This window comes from Lynx canadensis, chromosome C1, assembly GCF_007474595.2.
Source record: "Lynx canadensis isolate LIC74 chromosome C1, mLynCan4.pri.v2, whole genome shotgun sequence".
In the NCBI taxonomy this organism is placed as follows: domain Eukaryota; kingdom Metazoa; phylum Chordata; class Mammalia; order Carnivora; family Felidae; genus Lynx; species Lynx canadensis.
The window spans coordinates 194,201,082-194,226,955 of record NC_044310.1 but is presented as its reverse complement, the minus strand read 5'-3'; the positions used below and the strand labels follow the sequence as shown (position 1 = coordinate 194,226,955).

Genomic DNA, 25,874 nt, shown 5'->3' with positions numbered 1-25,874 from the left:
ATGGTGTCACAGTTCATGAGATTCAGCCCCACGAGGGAGCTCTGCCCTGACAGTGTGTAGCCTGCTTGGAATACTCCCCCTCCCTTTCCTTCTCTGCCCCTTCCCTGTTTGCATGCTCGTGAACTCTCTCTCTCTTTCAAAATGAATTAATAAACTTAAAAATGCTCCTGCTCTCAGGAGCTTTCTAGTTAGAGGAAACACATAATAAGTAATTTCACAGATAAATAAAACATATCAAATATTTCTACAATATATAACTGCCATGGAGAAAAAAAAAATACAGGGTAAGGTAGATTGGAGTGAAGTATTCATTTTTCACACAGGGCAATGTGGGAAGGATGCCTACCAGATATCAGACATAAGAGCTGCTGCAAGAAACTGAGACAATTCCAACCTGTAACTTTAGCAGTGACTTATCCCCCAGATACCAGGATTAGTATAAAGAATTTCAGATAGTGAGGGTGTAGAATTCATGGGAGTCCTCCAGCTTAGAGATCTACTGCATTCATATATTCACAGATACAGTTTAACTAGGTCTGGGAGAGAAGAGAAAGTATTTGATGGTTTCTGGTCTGCTAGCTTTACACAGTTGGAACTACATCCCAATCACAGATGTGTTTTGGAGGATCAGGCTTAGGACAGAGGTTTGCACATCTTCCAGGTGTGAAACGAAATTTTTCCAACAGACAATGACCACAATCAGAAAATAGGAATACCGTCTGATTTAGTTATAGCTCTCATTCTAGTGACACTTCCTTCTTTAACGTTTAGAATGGCAGAAATCAGCCAATGTTTCTTCAAGGATCTAGCACAGAGAGTTCAATTAGGAGATAAATTCTGCAGCAACTTCTTACTTTTCAACATATAACACAGAGGCAGAAGGACAGAAGGATTTGCTCCCAGGCAGAGTCCTAGCCTAATTTTATAAATGCTTACATCTGAACTGTAAATACTCAGTAACTTACTCAAATAAATCTAGAGTGCTCTAAACACATACTCCCACCACCACCACCCCCAAAATAAACCAGAAAGATCCCAGAAAACCAAAAGACTGAGAAAAGTCTCACTCACTCCATTGTATATCTCCATGTGCTCATATGTAGACACTTATCTGCATATTCTTTGAATTGCATTTCCCTCCACTTTCAGAATTTTCATACATTCAATGAAATATGCTGTTTGTCTTTGTATATTATTATTATTTAATCTCTTAGGTTTTGCATTCTCATCAGGTCACTTCCTATACTTGTAGTTTCCTCTTTTAGACCACAGCTGCCTCAAGCTGACTGCTATACTCAAGAGCATATGACATAGGAAAACAGTGATCGGGCACTCCCAATCCACTGACGGTTAAGGATACGTTCTGAATTATCAGACTGGCTTTCAAAGCCCACGGCATGTTTAATTATGTGGACATCTCTTCTGTACTGCTTTTTAAACTTTGAAAATATCAAAATCATGGCATGACGTGGGAAGAATTCCATTTTGACAAAATGAAAAACACAAAAATTCTTCTACTCAGAAAAAAAAATGTAATGGAGAAAATAAATGCAAAAATAGAATTGGCTAGAAACCAGCAAGCACAAGAAAAGAAATATTGCAGGAAATGGAACTAATCAGTTACTATAGTGAAGATTTTTTTTTCCCAGACTTTCTTTGGGAAGGGGAAAAAAAAGAAATTGTAAATTAATGTATGAACCAAGTTTGGACAAAGCTACATATGCGGTCTTGAAGTATACAGAACTCCATGTGAATGTATCTTGAAAGGACAACAGAGTTTTGATTTAGTGGAATTTTCCAAGTTAATCTTGAGATTCTTCTGATAGCCTAGTAAAAACGTTAGTTACAAAGGTTGAAGCTTTTGAGGAGGAAGGTCTATATAATTATGCCCTGATACCCTTTCCAAAGGCATAGTTACCTTTGTCCCTAACTCAAATTACTCCAAGGGGCGGTCCATTCAGGAATGGACTTGCTCTGGCAGAACTTTCCTCAGCTCAACAACAGTCACTGCCTACAGATGAACCTTCCATGAATTAACAGTCGTCCACACACTGGCAAATTTTATAACCTGAGAAAGTTGCTCCTTTGGGTCATTCTCTTATAACTTCCTCATATCACTTGGCTATTTTGGTATAAAATACACTGATTGTTTTTTAACTGTTTTAAGCCTAAGAAATGCCAGTTCTAAATATGGATATGGAAAATTGATCTCTGTGTTTTTAAAAATAGATTTAGAAATAATTGTCATTTACTTGCTAGGAGTTTTTGGAAAACCAGGGTTATCAAACTTGCCAAATATTCTGTGATTCTAAGTTTAAAAAAATTAGTTGCTTATTTACTTAAAGTTATTTTTTTAAAGTTTGACAGCCTTTGGGCACTGCAGGGATGGCAGTTTCAGGACTATAAAGGGAGTAAAATAATCTTTATATAACGTCCAATATCATACTTGAATTTAGTATGTGGTGTCAAGAAAAAAATGGGTGCCCAGAACTTCAGACTTTATCCTGACACCCAGGTTGACAACAATCATAGTATTAAAAACCCAGAATATCTATACATCAGAAACCACATGGCTTATCTCCATGTAGTTTATATACAAGAAAACCCAGGTCCTGAGAGTTAAAATTTTTTTTATTCAAAATCACGCAGGTGCTTAGCAGAAGAGGCAGGAATCAAACCCAGGTTTCTGGATCCCAAGGGACATTGAGGGTCACTATCATGGGGTAAGAGAGCTCCAGTCAGTAACAGAACAACACAACAGGTAATGAATTTAAAAAATGGTTGACATGGAACTTTTTTTACACCTTGTTTTAAACCACAGAAGTTTATGCACATATAAATTAGTGAAGGTCTTGAGACATTTTATAACCACTATGTCATAATATTCAGGCAAAAGACAATGATTGAAAAAAGAATGGCTAATGGAAAGGTTTTTGAATCAAAGTATTTTGTGGAATTTTTCTTTTGCCTGCTCTTCTTGTATTTTACAAATTTAAGTATGAAAGTTGATGAATGTGTATTTCATACAAGATACTCTGCTAAGTACATTACATACATTACCTCATTTATTTTTTTATAACTACCATATCAACTTTTAATCTCAATTTTTTAAGACTTTTAATATAGCAATTGTCATATAGCTAGTAAGTGCTGGAACCAGCATTTGAACCCATTTCTATGTGATTCCACAGCCCATATGTATATCCAACAAATTAAATCTCTTAATTCTTGAAAGTTATCCCTCTGACCCTGCCTACCTTCTCCTTATTAGTCTCTAATAAAATATGTATTTCTTTTAAAAAAATTTCATTAAAGAAGTTGTTTCTGTCCGTGGAAAAAAATCATATTTCTAAAACTGGATGGAAATAAACATGAAAATTGATTCTGAGTAGGAATAAATAAGATAACCAGGATTTTCAAAATGAAAATCTTTATGTATCAAGCATCTAAAATGCCTTCTCAAGGTTTCCATGCCAACCATTCTAGATACTAAAATAAGCTGTGAAATAACATTTACTCACACCACGTTATGTAGGCTTTTGATACATTAAACTGTTTTAATAAGCCCAACTAAATTTTGAATCTTTAGCAAATGGGAGAAATAACACTGGCACAACTCATCAGTGAAGCAAGCAACATAGTTTTTGTTTTTCTAAATGAGAGAAGCCTTGTCAAACAGATTTAAAGGGGACTTTTCATTTCCGTTAACTTTCTTTTTATGTATTTCCATAGTTAGTCATAGCTTTTCAAAATAGAGTTTTATAAAGTTACGCTTAAGCTATAAACGGCGCTAAGTGCTTAACACTGAATTTGTAGGCAACAGTTCCGCAAATGTAGGGCACTTCCATCCTTGATACAGACCACCTAGCAAAAAAATAAATAAATGAATAAAAAGTCAAATGGAGCTGAACAGGTCTGCTGATTCCTCTCATGCAGTATGAAGGGATTTCTTTTTATTTGCCAAACTCCTTAAGGGTGAAAATATTGCAGTTTGATTGACAGCTGAGTATGACAGGGGCCTCCACTGGGGAAGAAGAAGGGACTTCTGCAGGTCAGGAGGAGCAGAAAGGAGGCCCAGCCTCCAAAATGCAGAAGGCCCAGGCACAGGGCAGCCCAAACGGAGTGGTTAGAAAGGGATACCACTGCTCAAGACAGTATTTTGAGAGAGGCACACAAGGCACTGGGAATAACAACCAGCAACCCAACAACAGCAATGACAGTGAGTGTAATCAACACTTAATAGCTACAAAAACTCTATCAGGCAGGTTACAGAAAGAGGGCAATGACAAGGCATGCATGGTCTCTGCCTTCAAGGAACTTAGAATCTAATTACTAAGAAAAATGAAGGTTGATTAAGCAATGCAAAAAAAGTGAAGTGTAATGACAGGTGAAAGTCGAGGTGTTACAGGAATGCATAGCCAAAACATCTAGCCCAGTGGAGGGAAGGCGTCTCTATGAAACTGATACGTGACCACGCATTTCAACAGAAAAATGGAATATAAAGGGAGAGGAAGTAGCAAAAGATGAGGCTGAGGAACTATTTACTGGAACTAATTTCAGGTGAATACAAATATCAGAATTTAATTTGTATCTTACCAGCCTTCCCATAAGCATGCAATATGTCATATCTAAAAACCAGACTGAGGTATCCATAGATAAACAGGAAAAGACAACTCTAAATTTATTAGAGTCACGACTACTCGACTACTCTTATGTCACCTATGATTGTGGGCTGCATTGAGTTGATGTCTATGGTTTATTGGTTTGTGTTTCCTGTCCATAAATTATAATACATCTGAGTGGGACACTTATTTCTGAGGGGGTAGCATCAACTATTACTTTCCCTTAATGAGACAGATTTAAAATTTGGCCAAAGGTGAACAGACAAAGAACTTCTAAGTAAGAGCTTTCGGAAAGACCCTAATTGACGACTCTTCTAATAACAATTTCCAGGATTCCATGCCTCTCTCATTAGGAGAGACCCACAACTGCAAGCTTTTTATACCTATTAATAATTTTGAAACTTATTTTATGTTTTTAAATTTTATTTATTTATTTTGAGAGAGAGAGAGAGAGAGAGAGAGAGAGAGAGAGAGAGAGAGAATGAGCTGGGGAGGGGCAGAGAGAGGGAGAAAGAGAAAATCCCAGGCAGGCTCCGCACTCAGCACAGAGCTTAGCACAGGGCTCCAACTCCCAAATGGTGAGATCATGACCTGAGCCGAAATCAAGAGTAGGATGCTTAACCAACGGAGCCACCCAAGTGCCCTGAAATGTATTTTATATACTGATTTAAACCCTCAATCAGTGACTCCAAATCATAAAATACATTCACAGCCCTTTCAAGTTATTTTGAAAAGTATTTGTCACAAACATTTCTTGAAACATGCTATAAGGCACTATTTAACTCAGTCTTGAAGATTTGTCAACCTACTTCAATGACATGATTTAGTATCATTCATCTAAACCTGTAAGATTTCTGCCAACTCACTTTTCTTTCTCTGCCTTCAGGGTTCAAAATGCTATTTTGTGGCAAATGACATCATTTTTGCTCTGGCCATGTGCATAACGTTCCTGACTTCTGTCTTCTTCTTCACAGCCATGCCTTTCTGCTCTGATTAGCTCTTGATGTCTATGTTACTCCTTTTTTTTTTTTTTCTCTCCTATCGTAGAGGAGATCCAACTGGTGAAATAAAAGGAGCACTGCCATTTGTGGCAGAAATGACTGGAATGACGCTGGCAAGAGCTGTCTGGTTGGATCTCTAGTGTCAGGAGAAGCTCACCACAGGTTCTGCTACATCTCTAAAAGTGAGTGGACAAACTCCCCTCATTTGAATTATATTTATGAAGACAACCTATTCTCAACCAAATCTCTGAACATCTATCTGCCAAAAATTTTGTGTGTGTGATTTATGCTTTTACTTATAAGAAGTCATAATGCTGAACAACTGAACTATATTATCAAATATTTAATCTATCATTTCAGCGAAAGGAATGGGGGGCTCTTATACTTATGACACAATAATTACTCAATTTGGCAAATTAGTGTGTGAAGCTTCTCCTTTAAAATATGCTATAGAATTTTATATGTAAAGCTTTAACTATTGATCTCAAGATCCCAATTTCCTGGCGTATCAGTTTAGATGGAACATGAATGTGCTTCTAATGTCGTCTTTGAAAGGCACAGATTCCCAGCTGACAGAATTTGAATATGGCCAAGTCTCTTTACTGTTCTTTCTCTGAGAAGTTAGAAAAGAGGGATCTCAATCCTTACAAATGAAGTAGCTTTTTTTGTTGTTAAAGAAGATTAAAGAGTTTACAAGAAGCAAGGCAGAAGAACAAAGACAGACAGATGAAGGTAGGAGGAAAGGGTTATGATCCAATCAGACATCCTTTATTCTTTAAGAATAAATTGTGTCGTTTCCTAGTGATGACAAAAAAAAGGGGTAGGAGGGAAACTTGACAGGTGCTGCCACAAAAAGGCTTTTAAAAGCCATCAATAGATGCATTTTTAACTTGTTGATAGATGAAGACAAATCATTTAGCAAACTCTGTATCACATGTAGATACGCCACACAAATGTTCTGTAGAAGACGTGTTTGTATTTCAAAGGCTGTTCCACTTAAGTCCTGAATATTAGAAAGCAAGACAGTGCTTGTCACGTTCCCTTTGATGGGGTTCAGGACCGGTCACCCCAAAAGGTGCCAGTTGGCATACTGATTGCTTTGAAATTAAAGACACTTAAGAAACAGCTGAAGTAAGAAGGACAATTTGATTCTTCTCTGTCCTCATGAAAGCAGGACATGAATTTCCTCTGTGAAGGGTACCCTCCCTGAACTTGGAGGGCGGAAGGCCTCCTTCTCACCATCGATAGGGATTTCAGGGCCAAAAAGCCTATATAAACAAATCTTGCTACTTCATTAATTTGCTACCCAAGCCTAAACTTCTTTGTCTTGTCAACTCTTCACAAATTTATGGTTTCTTTGTCTAAAAGGTATAAAAGCTGCCTTCTTTCATCACTTCTTTGGATCTCATATCTTTGGGGCCCATGCATGAATGAAATGAAATTAAATTTGTTTTTCTCCTGTTAATCTCTCTTTCATTACAGGGTTGTCTCAGCTGAGAACCCAGAAGGGTAAAGGGAAATTTAGTTTTCCTCCCCTACACCTTCCGGCACACTTCTTGGCACGTCATGGTGCTCACAAAAGCATTTCTTTAATGAACCAGAAATTTACTATCTGTAAAATGTACATTTTACACAGACTGGAAGTAAGCTTGCCTGAACACTAAAATAGCAAAGTATAAGTTCTAACCCTGACTTTAGAGGCAAGTTGGCAAAATGAGGGATTCTCAAACAAGGACGCCACACACAATCTTTAATCTCACTGTTGTCTATCAACATTATTTCAATAAGGTAGCAATTCAGCATAAACAGAGTTTTGCTCAAATGTTGCTGTGTGATATGGGCCAGGGTAAAAATAATCCAATAATATACAATGAAATCTAAAACTGAGTCCACTAAAAATTATCCTATGAAATGATAACCTCTTGAGAAGTAAATGGCCTTACTCACATGGGAAAGTAATTTTCCTTGTTAAAGGATGACTCCTAGAAGCCTTATGTTGTCTGGAGAATTTCCCCTTAGATACATTCCCTTATGATTAGAAGTTAGGTCTTCATCCCCAAATTAATAAAACAGAACAGAATAAAATGATATCAAATGATACTTCTGCTGAAAAGATTAAGCCCTTGTAACATTCTTTACTCTGCACAGGAAACTAAAATGTATGTAGGGGAAGGGTGCTGCTTCATTATTAGTCATTATTAGAGCTTTTCCATGTCTTCCTTTAGAATGCTAATATATGCACATACACAAATACACATTTTCAACTGTTCCAATTAAATTTGAAGAATTTTAAGGAAAAAAAAATAACTTGTATGGAAAAAGAATGCTCTCATTAGAGTATATGGGTTTTCGCTCTGTATATGTATACATATATGAAGAAATTAATAACTGGATGTCTTATAAGGAAGCCTGGTCTTAGTAATCTCCAGATCTATTTATCATCAGCAGATGCTCATCTGGGTGCAACCAGAGTGATTACTCCCAGAAAGCTCATAATTGCAGTAATTAGGGTCACGTGACCTCCAGCTTGCATTTCTTTAAAAAAGCAGAAGGCCAAACATTAGCATTTGAATGAGTACCAGAGGTCCACCAGTTCAGAAAGTTTAAGTTAAATGCACCAGAAAGCTTTGAACACACTTAAAGGAGTAGTTTAAGTTATTTTTATATTGTCCACTCCGCCCTCTGCAGAGCCTGAGCCTTCCCTGACAAAGGCCAAATCTGAGCAGTACGGCCCCACTAATTTACCCAGCAATGGCGTTACAATGACTGAGGAAGAAGTGATGATTTTACCTAAATCTTTCCACTTTAAAGCCTATTTTTTCCCTTTGTTTTAGAATATATTAGCAGTATATTTGGAGGACCAAAACAATCCATTGCCTTTTTTAAAGAAAGTGATTTTATTCATTGGAAGGGCAAACACAAATGAAAAATAAGAGGCTTAATTCTGCCCATTAAAAATAAGAGACTTCACCCTCCTCCTTTATCTTTTAGAATTTTTTTCATTCTCCTTTTCAAATGCATATAAGTCTTTATAATGGCTAATTAAGCCTTTGGCCCCTCTTACACTCAGGAATGTTTCTTCAAGGGCCTAGGAGCCTTTTTTTTTTTTTTTTTATGCAAACATGAAAGGAGGTAGCTTCTCTCTCTCTTTATATCTTCCTGTGGGAGATGAGGAGCCTAACTTCAGTGGGCTCCTTGCTCCAAACTGTAAAACTACTTGCTATCATAAAGGTTAGGAGAAGTGTGTTTCTCCTCTAGAGAAAGCCAATTAGCTAACACAGATGGTCACCCCAATTACCAGGTAAATTTAGTGCTCTTACAGAAGGATTAGTTATTGTTTCTCTTGAAAGCATGTAGATAATGGGTTTTATCTGCTTGATTATAAAAAAGACTGAAATTTCTTTTGGTCTTTGCAATCTCTTCTTACTGGATTGCCTTCAATGTGCATCACATTCTCATTTAATGTTTATTGAACAAAAGGTGGTGTTTTGTTTTTTTGTGTGTTTTTGTTTTTGTTTTTGTTTTTCCTCTACTACCTTTGTGGAGAAGATTTCTGAGTTGGAAGAAGTTTGTTTTTAATTATATTTCCCCAATAATTTCAATTCCAATTAACCCTTCTCCCTTTAGTGGAGCCCTTTTAGATAATTTAACAAATAATTTAAATGGTGAAATTCCAAATTTCTCATGTGAAATTTGATTATAGTACTTCAATTTAGTACTTCATTTACCTTTAATTATAAACATTATTGAATTATAAATTTAATTATAATTATATACCCAAAATAATTATCATTTGATTATAGTACTTAAATTTAGTACTTCATTTACCTTTAATTATAAACAAGTTTGGCGACATTGATATCAAAATTAAATAAAACCTGATAGCACGAATGTCAGCTGGAGCATTAGTTCCCTTATGTTGAGATACTGTGTTTTTTTTTTTTTGGTTTTGTTTTTTTTCATAAAATCTAACACACAAATGTAACTTTCTTAATGGAAGCTCTTGGAACAGACATTCACATTAGTATTTCTGTATGTAATTATTCTTTGTGCACCAAAAGAGTATGAAAGATCTAATGAATTGAATTCCTGCTTAGAGTGAAAAAAACAGATACACATTAAAGTTGACAAAGGATATGTGGATCAACAAAATGGAGGCTACCCACCCCAGTGGCACAGCCCAGGTGACAAATCTAAACTTAAGTCAGACTGCACTTTTGGGAAATAACTGTCCAGGAATCCTATCATATACCAGTCACAATCATCCAACCCAGCTTTAGCTAGGTTACCTTTCCCTAGATAATAGAACCTGCTTAGAAAGAAATCCTCAACCTCCTAGCCAATCAGGCCCTGTTTCTGCATTGCCTCTTCTAATGCTCTATAAAACTCACGGTTAACCAACCAAAGTCCCCAGAAAACCATTCCACTGCTTGTGTTCCACTGTGCTCCTTGTCTTTCCTTGAACAGAGGACATAAGATTTGTTACTAAATTGTATTGTTATTGTCATCTGACATAGTTCAACAAATATTTGTGGAAAGAAAAAACAAGAAAGGGAAGACTGAGAAGAGGAGAGGGAAGAGGTAGAATCAGGTCCAAAGTAAAACCGTCTTGCACCTTCTGTTTCAGGTTTCCTAACTTCTCAGTCTTTGGTACTTTCTCTGTGCCTTGGCTTCCATAGACCCCTTTCAAGAAATGCCCTTCTTTCTCGACCTCTCACTTCCTATTTTGCCTAAATTCTATTCACCTTTAAACCCAACTTAAGTTCTTTTTAAAATGAGGTAGGTCTCTGTAAATTACAGTGAATTATATCTTCTCTAGATCTCCCTAGAAGGTTATGTCTGTACTTAGGATTTGATTGTATCACATGTATTAGTTACTATTTACATGCTTTAGTTTTCCCTTTCCTTAACTTGACCACAAGCTATTAGAGAAAAAATGAATCATTTTTAATACTTCTAAAGCATCCACAGAACCCAGCACTCAAATAAATTGCAAGTGTATTCTCAATACTTGACTTATTAATAACTGTTCTGTTTCACTGGAACTATACTTTCTCATGTAGGCTATTTCATATATGCAAAGACTTTAATATGAGAGTACAGGTAACAACTCATGATTTAGAAATCCTTTCATCTGTAAATTTCCATGAAACAATGAGACTGAAAAAAATAATTTGATTCCCCACAGGCACAAAGAGTTCACATCTGGGCTATCTTACTCCCCTCCCCACTCCCTGCCTCTTTCCTTTTTAAAAATTTCCATTTGGCTATCAGACATTTATCTGTGACTAGGATTTTTTTTTTTTTACATAAACTATTCTCCTCGTTGGGCATATTTCTTGCTTCCCCCACCCCTCATGATCATTTCACCGTATGAAGTGATGTACCTCCATGTGGGGCCACCTTAGCTAATGACTCCTGCATCCAATAATGCGCTACATTGTTTGATAGGCTGAGTTGGACACCATATATGGCAAAATCAAAATGATGAAATAAACAAATAAGTATCAAGAACAAAATCTGTGTGGACTTCATGGGATAAATAATAACCTGGGAAAAATATCACTGAGCAAACCATGACATAGAAGTGGAAAAGATACTACATTTAATCCAAAGAGAAACTAAATACAGGAAAATAATAAAATTAACAAACATTGCTTCAGTCTCTGCAATGTAAAAAGAGAATACAATTCCAGGTACAGTGGAAAAGGCAGAATGATATTTGATAAGGGAAATAAAAATTACTTAGGTAACTTCTCTGGGGAATTTATGTTTATAGTTGATGCACAATCACTCAAGTATCATGAGATATTTTAAGGTCATTTAAGTAATTATTAATATGTACCATAGGGGCACCTGGGTGGCTCAGTCGGTTAAGCATCCGACTTCGGCTCAGGTCATGATCTCGCGGTTCATGAGTTTGAGCCCCGCGTCGGGCTCTGTGCTGACAGCTCAGAGCCTGGAGCCTGCTTCAGATTCTGCCCCTCCCATGCTCATGCTCTGTCTCTCTCTCTCAAAAATAAAATAAACATTAAAAGAAAAATGTTTTTTAAAAATATGTAACATGCATTTGTTTATGTTGTGTAATACTTGTGTGAAATATAAGAAAAGGTGATCACACTACACTTAAATACCTACATGTAATAGCCTGGCTTGAAAACAGAAATAAATTTCTCTTTGGTCATTGATTTCACCTAGCCTACATAGCTGCTTGTGCATGCCTCAAATATACTACTAATAGTGAAAAATGTATATCCTAATTTCCAGTTATTTAAAACAGGAAGAAAATCCCAAAGGAACTGAGTACAAAGGTCCTCTCCCTGTGATATTATTGCCAAATCATCTGTATTACATCTCTCAGTCCCTGAAAGATAATGGAAAGTCAAGTGGAATTTGAAAGTGTTTGCATCTATAAAGTTGCCTATCAAATTAAACATTCTGTTTACTAACCCATTTTTATACTTATTTTATCCCCCAAAACACCTCTATATTTTTAAGAACTATTACATTTTACACAGAATCAGTCGTTAATAAAAATTGTCTGGTTTTGGGGCGCCTGGGTGGCGCAGTCGGTTAAGCGTCCGACTTCAGCCAGGTCACGATCTCGCCGTCCGTGAGTTCAAGCCCCGCGTCGGGCTCTGGGCTGATGGCTCGGAGCCTGGAGCCTGTTTCCGATTCTGTGTCTCCCTCTCTCTCTGCCCCTCCCCCGTTCATGCTCTGTCTCTCTCTGTCCCAAAAATAAATAAAAATGTTGGAAAAAAAAAAATTGTCTGGTTTTGTGACTAAGTTTCTCTACTCATAAAATGAGGATGATAGTACCTAAAGTTTTAAATATCTATTCATATTCTAAAAGTTAGAATATAAATATGCTTGCCCTACTTTTGAACTATAAACTTTATTTGAAAGACATATAACTTTTACAAAAGACAGAAAGGGGGGCTGAAAGAGAGACATGGATGGATATATAAATATAGACATAGAAGCATGTGTATAATGTACTGTTTTGTTTTTATTCAGCTCTTTACTAATTAGATTAAAATAGTGGCAAGAAAAGTAAACAAAGCAAAGACTGAAAAAAACATAAGCTAATGGTCACGGGACATTGAATAATATGGAATGAAACCAAGTCTACTTGGTTTTTCAACTAACATTTTTATATTGCCAAATAACTGTAGGGAGTTTGTTCAGAAAAGGCAGATAATTTTACCTTCTTTAACAAGAATGGCCCATCAAGTATGCCCCAAAGCAAAGCCCTTGTATTGTTTATTGCCAAAACTATCCAACACCAGTAGGCATATCTATGTATCTATCTAACATCTATATATGTTACATTCCTTTTTCTGCTATGCAACTGATGATTTTCTATTGGTAGATGAATAACTAATGAAACTTAATAACATCACGTGGGTTTATAGAAGCTGAGGAAGAAGAAAGCATATCCCCTTTCAATAATATAAAGTTATTACCTTGCAGTAAGTAGGCTGTGAAAGAAATAAAGCATTTCTAAATGAATGGGCTCCTTACATAAGAAGAAAGTACTTCTTGTTTTTAAATCCTTCAAACTTCCCTAATAAGATATAGGCCCAAATTAAATTCATGGTATTCTTTAATGATATAAATAATCTGCAAAAAGATCAGCAGAGCTACTCTTTGGAACAGCATTCTTTCTTTCACATGAATTGAGGAAAAAAATAAAAATTAGCTGGTCAGTGAATTAAACCCACAAGTTTGTTTTCAGAAGCAAGGGATTTATTTGAAAATATAGCCAAAGGACTGTCTTTTGTAGCCATTTGATACCATAAACATTTAGTTAAGAAAAAAAGACTCAGCTAGAATTTTTTTTTTTTTTTTGACAAAGAAAAAATAGACTCATTAGTAGTTACTTGATATATTTCCAGTGAGTTGCTTTATCCTATTTGTCCTCTGTGGCAACAACAAGCCTGTTTCTTCAGTATGTCAAGACTCTCTCAAAATAAAGGAGCAATTCTGGTAATACATCTTCCTGAGGTTATTTCCCTAGATCATATGAGGAGATTGAGAGGTGATAGCAAGTTTGTCTCTGATTAGGTTCTGGGCAGGCTACCCCAAAGTATGTCACTTGGCATATTGATTATTTTAAATAAAATTTATTTAAGGAATAGCCAGTGCAAGAAAGACACCCTGATCCTCTTTTGTCCTCCCGAAAGCAGGAAATAAATCTCCCTTATGAAAGGTATCCTCCCTGTATGAGGAGGTAAAGAGACATCCTTATCACCAGAGAGAGGGAATTCAGAGTCCAGAAGGCTGAATGAACAAACCTTGTTACTTCCTCACTAATTTACTACCCCTGAGCCCAAACTTCTTTATCATGTCAATGTTTCACAAATTTATCGTTTCTTTGTCTAAAAGGTACGAAAGCTGCCAGTTTTGGTCGCTTCTTTGAGTCTCATATTTTTATGAGCTCTCATACAAAATTAAATTTGTTTATCCCCTATGTTAGTATGTCCTATGTCAATTTAATTATTAGGGTAGCCAAAGCACCTGGAAGGAAAGAAGAGAAAACTTTTCCTCTCCTACACCTGTCACCCCCACTTTCACCTGCCCCCACCTCTCCCATTCCAAATCATGTCACAAGCTTATTTCTTGATTTCAATGTTCGTAATGGGAAAGGATTACCTTTTATAAAAAGGAGAAAATAAGGATTTACGATGCTTCAGATTTCAGAAAGCTGCACCAGAGAAAGCAAATTCTCCCTAGAACCAACTGGTCTTTCCAGTTTGACATGTGATTCTAGTAGCTTTGGATCTTTCCTTAAAGTGGCAATCAAATAATTAGGCATTCTGCAAATTTTCCTGGAATCTCAGAGTCACTTTGTCACATGTTAATCCAATGATTAGAATTCTGGGTAAGTTTTCATCCATTAGTATATTTATACTATTATATTATGCTAAATGTAGGGATAAAACAGAATGACAAAACAATCACCTTTACTTTTTTAAATTCCACATATTAAACCTAATGATTGTTACTGCTTCAAATGTTTTTTGGGTGATTTATTGTTCAAATAAAAGTCCCTGCTTTTTTGTTCAAATTTTTCCATCACCAGGGGAGAAAATACGGTGATTAATAATTATTAGGACTGGGGCGCCTAGGTGGCTCAGTCGGTTAAGTGTCCAACTCTCGGTTTGGGCTCAGGTCATGATCTCACGAGTTCGTGTGTTCGAGCCCCGCATCAGACTCTGTGCTGACAGCAGAGGCTGCTTGAGATTCTCTCTCTCCCTTTCTCTCTCTCTGCTCCTCTCCAACTTGTGCCGTCTCTGCCTCTCTTAAAATAAATAAATAAACTTAAAAAAATAATTATTAGGATGTATATATACGCAGATCCATATATATGTTTAACTGTGTATTTCGCTTATAGACACACAGCAAAATTGTTCATTGTGGCTTGCTTCTAATCTTCAGAATTCATACAATAAGCAATTCCTGGATGTTCACTCCTACAAGGCCTGACCAGAGCATGAGACAAAATGGCAAAGACCCCAGTTGCTATGAGTTACTAGGAGAGATAAGAAATATCCGGAACTAATCATAACATATCGAGGTATGAACAAACACTGTGAGGTATGTGTGAAGCAACATGAAACAATTTAGAGGCGAAATAGAGTTTCTCCCTCACGTGATACTGAAGACTACATAGCTGGTCAAAGACTTGTTGGTCTTGACCCTGGAAAGCTCAAAGCACAAAGCTTATTCAGAAGACATAAGTGTATCCTCTCTCCCCACTCCTGATTATATTATTCTCATTTTCTACATTGGTTTTCTTTTTTTGTTTGTTTGCTTGTTTTCAATTTTTTTAATGTTTATTTGAGAGGGAGAGAGACAGAGAGACAGAATATGAGTGGAGGAGGGGCAGAAAGAGGGAGACAGAATCTGAAGCAGGTTCCAGGCTCTGAGCTGTCAGCACAAAGCCGGACACAGGGCTCAAACCCATGACCCATGAAATCAAAACCTGAGTCAAAGTCAGACGCCCAACCGACCGAGCCACCGAGGTGCCCCATTCTACACTGGTTTTCTTCAGTGAAAGTCCATTCAGTTGTGCAATATGCAGCTTAGTTTGTCATATATGTGTATAAAACTTCTGGCTTCCTTCATTTTTACACTTTATTTTAGAATATTTATATTTTATTTTTAAAATTAATGTCAATTTAAAGATCTTCATTAGTTTTATTGCCTGCCTTAAGAGAAGCACCAGAATGTATTCCTTACGCAAAACCTAGAGGAAAAAAAGACCTTTGATAGAGGTTTTAAAAGTGATTTGGAACCCTCCCTTTTTTTTACTCATAATTATACATTACCACATTTAATATTTTAATTGAAGTATAAGTTATTTTTGTTCCCGTTTTAGAGATAAAATAATGAAAGCAAAGAACTTGATGGCAAGCAGCCTAGTAGTATAGAAACATAATAGAAAGCATCAGAATTCAAGGCAGAGGTATAGACTAGAATTAGGAGGAAGGACCACGTCCAAGTTGAAATGGTGAGATATTAGAAATCATCTTGGGGCGCCTGGGTGGCGCAGTCAGTTAAACGTCCGACTTCAGCCAGGTCATGATCTCGCGGTCCGTGAGTTCGAGCCCCGCATCAGGCTCTGGGCTGATGGCTCAGAGCCTGGAGCCTGTTTCCGATTCTGTGTCTCCCTCTCTCTCTGCCCCTCCCCCGTTCATGTTCTGTCTCTCTCTGTCCCAAAAATAAATAAACGTTTAAAAAAAAAAAAAAAAAGAAATCATCTGAGTGTCCAACAATAAGTAAAATAGTGAAAAAAAATATAGAATATCTATAGGATAAAACCATGCAGTCACTAAAATCACATTTTCAAGTAACCAGAAGTTACAGGATACAAAGTTTAACTTCAATTTTGTGAAAACAAAGCAAGATAAAAAATGGAGGGAAATATACCGAAATATTAGTAGCAGTATAAATAATGAAGAGAAAAAATGAATCGGAAAAGTAGATACACATTTATACACATTCTTTTAAAGATAAAATGGTGGTGCAAAATGTTTTAAGAATCAGTAACAAGTCTGACTTTCTAGTTTCTGGACATCATTCTGGTTCCCATTTGTAATAACTTTAGGGAATTTAAATTTTTTGCCAATCTAAATTTAGTAATACTGTATTTCATAGAATCTAAGATACAATCTATTGTAAGACATACTTCCATTTGCTAGGATAAAAGAAAAAAATATTTGCCAACTATGGCATTCTTTTTTAATTTTACATAGTTTTATGTGAAAGAAATGGACATCTTAGAATTGATGAAATTTTACAAAGACATTTCTCTTTTAAAAATTTTATTGAGGTATAACTAACATATAACATTACATTACTTTCAGTATATAACATGATTCGATATTTGTATATATTGCAAAATGATCACCACGATAAGCTGTGTTAAATCTGTCACCACACATAGTTATAAAATTGTATTTTGTTCTGATGAGAACTTTTAAGATCTATTTTCTCAGCAACTTTCAAATAGGTAGTACAGAATTATTAACTACAGTTACCATGATATATATTACATCCCCATGACTTATTCATTTTAATACAGAAAGTTGGTACCTTTTGACTCCCATCACCCATTTTGCCAACGCCCCCATGCCCTTGCCTCTGGCAGCCACCAATCTGTTCTCTGTATCTATGAACTTAGGTTGTTTTCAACTTTTTTTTTTTTTAAGATTTCACATATAAGTGACATCATATAGTATTTGTCTTTCTTTGTCTGACTTACTTCATTTAGCATAATGCCCTCAAGATTCATCCATGATGTCACAAATGGGCAGATTTCATTATTTCCTATGTCTAAGTAAGTCCATTTTACACACACACACACACACACACACACACCACATCTTCTTTATTCATCCATCAATGGACACAGATTGTTTCCATACCTTGGCTATTATACATAATGCTGCAATGAACATGAGGGTGCATATCTTTTTGAGTTAGTGTTTTCATTTCAAAAGTGAAATTGCTGGATTATATGGTTGTTCTATTTTTAGATTTTTGAGGAACCTCCATACTGATTTTCATAGTAGCTGTACCCATTTACATTCCCACCAACAATGCACAAAGGTTTCTTCTTCTCGACAGCCTTGCCAACACCTGTTATTCTTTATCTTTTTGATCCTGGCCATTCTAACAGGTGTAAGGTGGCATCTGATTGTGGTTTCGATTTGCATTTCCCTGATGATTAGTAATGTTGACCATCTTTTCATGTGTCCAGTGGCTATTGGTATGTCTTCTTCAGGAAAATGTCTTATTTAGTCATCTATCCATTTTTTAATCAGATTGTGTTTTTGCTATTGAGTTGTATGAGTTATTGATATATCGCGAATACCTTATCAGATAGATGTTTGCAAATATTTTCTACTATTCAGTAGGGTGCTTTTTTATTTTGTTGATGTTTCCTTTGCTGTGCAGAAGTGCAAGAACATTTCTGGCACCCCCTTTTGTATACCACATCTGTATCTTGCTTTTATCCAGTGTCACTAGTTATTTTGCTCAGCTAATATTAAGAAGGAGCTTTTCTATGAGGAAGACTTTTTTCCGGAAGCAAAAGACTTAGCTCTAGTTTTGAAAAGAATGGTCATTTTCATTATATTATCTTATTTTATGTTGAGAGTCTGGCTGTTTCTGGTGAATTAATACATTTTTGAAAAGCCCTGCTATATCTAGCTACGTTTCCAAAGTATGATTTAGATAACTAACAAATTTAACTCTTTTCGTTCTCAGCTGAAAAGAAAAACAATACCAATTATGCTAAACCACACATATACATGTGGGAAGACACCTAGCAATGAGAGGATTAAACACGTTTCCATTTCTACACACATTTTATATATTTTAATTGATACCTTTATTTTGGAATATGTAAGTCACTCTGACTTATCTCAGTTAGACTGAACACACTTAAATTATGTTCACCCTTCCACAAAAGCAACTCTCCATATGGAAGATGGGTAGTGGCTCAGATCAAGAAAAGTTTCTGTGTATTACTCTTAACGTTTTTTTTTTTTTAACAAAATTTTTTACTTCTTTTCTTTTACATGTTTCTTTTTATTTTTTTTCTTCTTTCTGAAAAGTGGCCGAAAGGAGATAAGATTTCAAGTTGCCATGTCAATCATACCAACCATAAAACACAACCCAAGAAGGACGAGGGGCAAAGTATGATTTACTTTTAATTAAAATGAAAAAGTAACAGTTCAAAGTTAACCCTATATATGAAAATATTCCTAATTCAAAGGTTTACACTTTGCCAAAAATCTCATCTACTTGTAATTTCTGCTTGGCAGATGGATACGGACTGGCAGGAAAAAGAGGAGTAGCCAGAAGTTCAAAAAGTCTTACAAGAAATTTCATGTTTAAATGTGTGCAAGTTTACATAGAATGTACTGAGGAGTAGATGTGAAAGGAAGCCAAGCTAAGTATCTTCAATAAACTCAACTCCAAACTATATGAATACACATGATAAAATAATACAGGATACAAATAAAGATTTTCAACTATCCTTGTGTAAACATTTTACTTTTTTTCTTATTGTTTCCAATTATCAGTAGGCATGATTCCAACATAGTCTTTTTACTATAATCCATACATATTTCAAAGATAGGAAAGCATAGTTTGTACATGAAAAAGAGAAACAACAGTCAGTGGTGTGTGTGTGTGTGTGTGTGTGTGTGTAGGGGGTAGAAGAGTGAGGTCAGAATTGAAGGCAGAAAAGGTACATATTTACTGTGTGCCTGCCATGTGCTAGACACTGCAATTTGAAGGGTAAATGCGGGCTTTGAAGGCTAAATTCGTGATTAATGTAAGCATAAATGAAAAGCCAATGTTTTTCTTTGTTAATTATTAATCAAAGCCCTACACAAAAAATTTAGCAACACCTGGCATTTTGCTGTTATATGAGCAACAAAAGCCCTCGTTTCATACAGTGACTGGTTTTTTCCTTTGTTTTAAAATCTGAATACATATTCTAGAGAAGAAAATAGAAAGGATAAGTAAAATTCCAAGCTTACTGATGTGAGCAAACTTCAAGATTCTGTTACTACTCTAAACCCAGTTAAGCTAGTTTTGAGTCTCCCATAAAACCAATTAACAAGAAAATAGAACAAAAGGAATGGCATCTTAACATTTTTGCCAATTAATCGAAATTTGCAGCTGATAAGCAATGTCTCAACTCCACCCATCTCAGGAAGTGTGGACACCAAACTGTGGGTCTCAAGTGTTTCCCTGCAAATTCAGGAAGCTGACCGTTCTTTAAAATGTTAGCCAGCCTTACAAAGAAGTCATTCTTCTGACATATGTATTTATTAAATGAATAAATTAGAATTGGATCTTATTTATTTGATCAAAATTCAGCTAGTAAGACAGGTAAAATAAATGAAACAACACTTGATAATGAAATAAATTATACTAACTATGAAAACAAATGCTGCTGAGGAAAACATGTGTGTTAAGTGCCCCAAGTCTGAAATCATCCATTTCTCACGAAGTTTCGGCTTTCAACACCACGCTCTGCAAGAGTTGTTTGACCCAGCTGTCCAAAGGCCCAAGATGCCTCTATTTTATTTCACAGCTTATTCATAATCGATATAAACACATCACCAACCTTAATTCCAGCCAGCAGTCACAAGATACCTTGGATCAGATCAATAAAATCTGAAAGATAAACAGAAAAACATCCTGTAAATTAAATCAACTGAATGATTCAATCTTTTATTTTACTAAGAAAGAAGATGAAGTCAAGTTATTTGGTTCCTTGACCATAAAATGTACTGGCTGACAACACATACGTTTATAATAAGGAGGGTTATGTAGTTATAAAACTTTATTTTCTGGATCTTGTTTAACAGGATGTATTATATGCCCAAATTAGGCCCTATTTTTATGTTCAGCGGTTTTTACATAAAGCAGAACAATGCTTGTGCTTATGTTCTAAAACATCAACCTCCCCTCAATTTTTTAACCAATTCTGTACTCATAGACTACCATTTCTCATGAAAGATGTTTAATTGAAAATAATAAAACGACTGCATTTGGATCCTTAATCTGGTTTAACAGTCTGCAGATTTTTAGTCCAGTATCAACAATCTGTTAAAAAGCAACAGAAGCCAAATAAGGCAATTCCAGGGGCAAAATATCCATCTTCCCACTCCTGTCTTACACTTTAGTCCTGCCACTGAATTATGCTGAGAAGCACACCATCAAATGGAAGTACCAAAGAAGATACACCAAGGACAAAAGCAAACCCAAAACTTCCGTGCCAAAAGTCAGCCTATCTTTTGGAAAGTTAGTAAAGATAATAACTAAAATGACATAGAGCATAATTGTTGACTTGCTGCAGGGAGTGTCTACTGCTAAATCTCCAATTAAAAACAAAAAACAAGTGAGAAGTATATTTGTGAGTTAACTGGTTAGAAGTTAGAATTTGTTCCCCAAGATATTGTTACAAATGGTCATTATTAGACTCCTAGGTTAAATCCAAAAGTAAAATTAACCTTAAATGGTAATTATTTAATGAAAAGATAGTCTAAAGTAATATTCATATACTCTAGGGAGTTCCGTTAATTAGCTTGCCTACAAGTAATCATTTCACTATGTATATCCAAGCATCACGTTATCCACCTTAAGTATATAGTTTTTATTAAAAGATAATATAAAAGAAATACTAATAAACCAAAAAAGTATGATTGGACATGAAATTCCTGATTTTTAATCTCAAGGGTAGGTGCTTAAAAAAAAAGTGAACTTTATTTTGCAAGAATGAATTAACAGGTGGATAAATTTGTGAAGATTAAACGATAGGATTTGGGGGCATTTTGAGGGACTTTCAAGATTAATGCCTTTAATATGTCTACTCCCATTTCAAACACCTGCCTTTATCTTACTTTGATACCAATATTATTATTTTTCTATAAAGCCACCAATTCCCAGGCTGTGTGTCACAGTACCCCAGGGCACCAGTGTAAATTCAGAGACTGATAAATACATTCAATAAATGAAAAACACAGCAACATCCATCAGGCACAACACAAACAACTAACTTGAAGTAAGCCACAGTTTCTTTTTTTTTTTTTTTTTTTAATGTTTATTTATTTTTGAGACAGAGAGAGACAGAGCATGAACGGGGGAGGGGCAGAGAGAGAGGGAGACACAGAATCGGAAGCAGGCTCCAGGCTCTGAGCCATCAGCCCAGAGCCTGATGCGGGGCTCGAACTCACAAACCCTGAGATCGTGACCTGAGCTGAAGTCGGACGCTCAACCGACTGAGCCACCCAGGCGCCCCAGAAGTAAGCCACAGTTTCAATTTTAGATTTTGCAATGTGTGTTTCAATGATACGATAACTTTGCAAAGTTGGATTTTGATAACGTTTGTAACATAAAAGCAAATACGGCATGAAAACCAACGTGAAATAAGAAATGAGGATGACAACATCCAATCAGACTCCCAGCTTGGAGGGCTGGGCTGTACCCAGCAGCCACACACACACATACCATTGGTAAGTAACTGTGGGTTTCTAAGTATGAAGTAAAAAGACTTTTCTTTCAATGTTTGTGTATTTTTTTTTCCAAAAAGCCATTCAGTTGTTAGGACATACATACTTATGCTAATGAAACAGAACTGTGAAGCATTTCTTTTGGCCTATGGGGTGCCATGAAAAAAATTACTGAGATACCCAGAATGCCACAGAGAAAGTCTGGGACACTCTCCATTAAGCCTAGTTTTGTTTTGTTTTGTTTCTTTTTTGCCCCACAAATTTAAATAAAAAAGAAAGTGGGAGGGATTAAACCAAGAAAAAAAGACTAGTAAAGGAGAGAAAAGGAAAAAGAGAGGAAGGAAAATTTTCCTAAAATAAGAAGAAAAATACTGGGAGAGCAGGAAGGTCAGTGGTTCAACGAACACAGAGCGACTTTGTATGTGTGGCTGTGTGTGCTATATATGTACACGTGCATGTGTGAGTGTCCTACTGTGTGTGAAAGAGGAAGCTAAAATAGTACACATGAATACCAGAAATGAACGACAAAGAACAAGTAGTGGGCACACTGCATACATGTACATTCTCACCATGTTGATTACCAGCCGTCATTCCCTAAGAAAATGTGGCTCCCTCGTTGTCTGGAGCCAAGAGAGACTACATAGATCTGCACATTCATTTGTGTGCTGTCCTAAGCCTCAATGTACGATTTGGCCATAGCTACTGCTTGCTAAGACTTCTTTAACATACTAGATCAAGATCCTGATATCTTTAATATTCTTTTAAATAAGTTGGATTTTATCCTTTCTACATATATGTTTTCATAGTAAAAACAGAATGATATTTATAGAGCTTTTCAGAAGTCAGGCTTTATGGAATATGAACCTGGCTATTTATGTATTCCATACATGGGGAGAAATTCTAACTTGCCACGGCCACTACCTCCCCACCCCAACCCAGCCCTGCCTCCAAAAAATTCTAGTTTATTTTCTTTTCAATATAGCATAAGTCAAATACAAACTTTATTTAAAATATTAATTCTGGGGTGCCTGGGTGGCTCTTGATTTCGGCTCAGGTCCCAAAGTCATTGGATCAAGCCCCAGGTCAGGCTCCATGCTGAGCGTGGAGTCCGCTTAATTTTCTCTCTCTTGCTCCCTGTGTCCTTCTCCCCCACTCATGCTCTCATGCTCTCTCTCAAAAAAATAAATAAATAAATAAAATAACAATAATAATAATAATTAATAATAATAATAATAATAATAATGCTATTTTAGCTATGCAAATCTTATATTTGAACCCTTTGGCTTAGCACAGTGTTTAGCACCCAGGAGAATGTAAATAAATATTTGTCAAATGAATGAGGGTGCTTGGTGTTGTGCTTTTCTGATGCTTTGCCAAATTTCAATAGTTGAAAATTCCCCTTTGGGCAGAAATAAGAAAAAAAAATTTCATCCTGTCCCACCTGACTTGCATCAAAAATATTTAATGGAGGGGCACCTGGGTGGCGCAGTCGGTTAAGCGTCCGACTTCAGCCAGGTCACGATCTCGCGGTCCGTGAGTTCGAGCCCCGCGTCGGGCTCTGGGCTGATGGCTCAGAGCCTGGAGCCTGTTTCCGATTCTGTGTCTCCCTCTCTCTCTGCCCCTCCCCCGTTCATGCTCTGTCTCTCTCTGTCCCAAAAATAAATAAACGTTGGAAAAAAAAATTAAAAAAAAAATATTTAATGGAGACAAAGTTCTGAGGAAGAAGGGGTGGACAGTCTCGACCTGGTGGACTTATGTTCACTTGGGCTCTTAGGATTTTTGTTTGTTCGCTTGCTTTTCTTATCTTAAGGGGGCTCTTCCATTTGCAGTGCCAAGCAAGAGCAGCTGCTTTCTAAATAACAAGTCTCTAGACCGTTTTTTTTTTTCTTTCATTCAACCCAGTTATTGAGCAAATAGGCACAGAATAGTGAAGATTTATGTTGCCCTAAGGCTCAGCCTTCACTGTGAACATCTGCCATTTCAAACACACAGGTCAAGACTCAGTGTAGTATTGCACTAAACAATGCCCTAAGCAGAACTCAAATGAAATTCTTTTCAATAGGATTCTGCATCTGCTTCCAGGCAGCTTAACTTATCAGCATATAAAAGCACCACTTCTCCATCCTCTTGCTCCACAACAAAAAGGTAGGGGAAATGTCAGAAAATAATCTTGAGAGTTAACTGCTACAGCTTGTTCCCCCCCTCTCTTTTCCAATAAGAAATGATCTCCTGCCTACATTTTATAAATCATATTGTAATGATGAAATCAGATTATAAACTCTGTATCAAGCTGAAGTTTGCTTGTTTATACCTCACAAGAAATAAAAATGGAAAACAGCAGACATATTTTAACTATTAGATTACCCAGGTCCGTTGTGAATTGAAAACCCACCTTTCACACTTGCTGTGCTTTTCCCTTAGAGTTACACATGAATCTCAGTTTACAGAAACTGTTGTTGATTACTAGAAAAGTTACTGCTTGAGCATCAATTTACAGATACAAACGTAGGAAAGACTGCAGTTGCAAGACAAATTAAAAATCAATTCTGTTAAAAAAATTAATCAAAGTGCTTTTTAATTGTTTATAATCTTTAGTTTTTAAAATATAGAACAGTTCTGTGGGGTATTTTTTTAATAGCCTTGTTTAATATTTCAGAGATCTAAAGTTCTTTACCATCAAAGAGCTTAGTGAGAATGCGGTGGGATGGAGGTGGTTATGAAAAGCCAAAAGACAAAAGCTATGATACTAAACAGAATATGCTTGCTGTCACAAAGAAATACCAGCAAAGAGCTACAGGAGATCAAAGAATAGGAAATAAAAAACACAGCGAAATCCTATTATATAGATAAGGATTCACAGAGGACAGGCATTTGAGTTGGGCCTTGAAGGAGGTAAAGGATTTTGATAAGCAGAGATGGAATGGGAAGGAGACCCACTCAGATTAATGGACTCAGCAGAAACCAAGTAATGAAAGAAGCTAACCCCAGGGGCTGTCTGTACAAACACCTGCAAGCCTACCTGACTGGAATATAACACATAAGAAAAACACTAATTGGGTGAAAGGCTAGGTTGGGTCTGTATAGGGTAATAACCTTGAATGACAAGCTGACGAGGCTACATAATTAAATATATTTAATTTTGTATGCTAAAGTGAACCACTGAAGGTTTTAAATTCAAGAATGGCATAATTAGGTAACTGAATCTGGCAACACTGTATAGATTGGATCAGAGACGAGATGAGATTAAAGAGTCAACCACTTAGATGACTCCTTCCAAAGTCCAAGTGAATGATAAGGAAGAGTCAACTCAGGTAGAGATAGTGTCAGTGCAAAGGAGGAAGAATACCCTAACTACTGCATAGCAAGTATCTTAGCTCAGGCTGCCAGAACAAAATGCCATAGATGAGGAGACTTAAACAACAGAAATGCATTTCCTCACAGTTCTGGAGCCTGGAAGTCTGACCTCAGGGTACCAGCTTGCTCAGTTTCTGGTAAAAGCCCATATCCTGGCTTGTATACAGCCACCTTCTCACTGTGCCCTTACATAGCCACTGTCAAATTAGGGCCTCATTTTATCGACCTTATTTAATACTAGCTACCTCCCCAAAGTCCTATCTGTAAATACAGTCACTTTGGGGGTTAGGGCTTCAATGTAGGAGCTTTGAGGGGATGCAATTCAGTCCATAGTGCTGTGTGTAAGTCACGGAACT

General features: G+C 36.4%; 1 protein-coding gene across 26 annotated transcripts in view; it reads right to left on the bottom strand.

Moving 5' to 3' along the window:
• Positions 1 to 25,874, bottom strand: part of MAP2 (microtubule associated protein 2) — a 285,416-nt gene that overhangs the window by 195,516 nt on the left and 64,026 nt on the right. For all 26 annotated transcript variants that reach the window (XM_030325899.2, XM_030325900.2, XM_030325882.1 and 23 more), the window contains exon 2: positions 20,277 to 20,326. The gene's annotated coding sequence lies outside the window, so the exon portion shown is untranslated. The remainder of the gene's footprint in view (positions 1 to 20,276; positions 20,327 to 25,874) is intronic.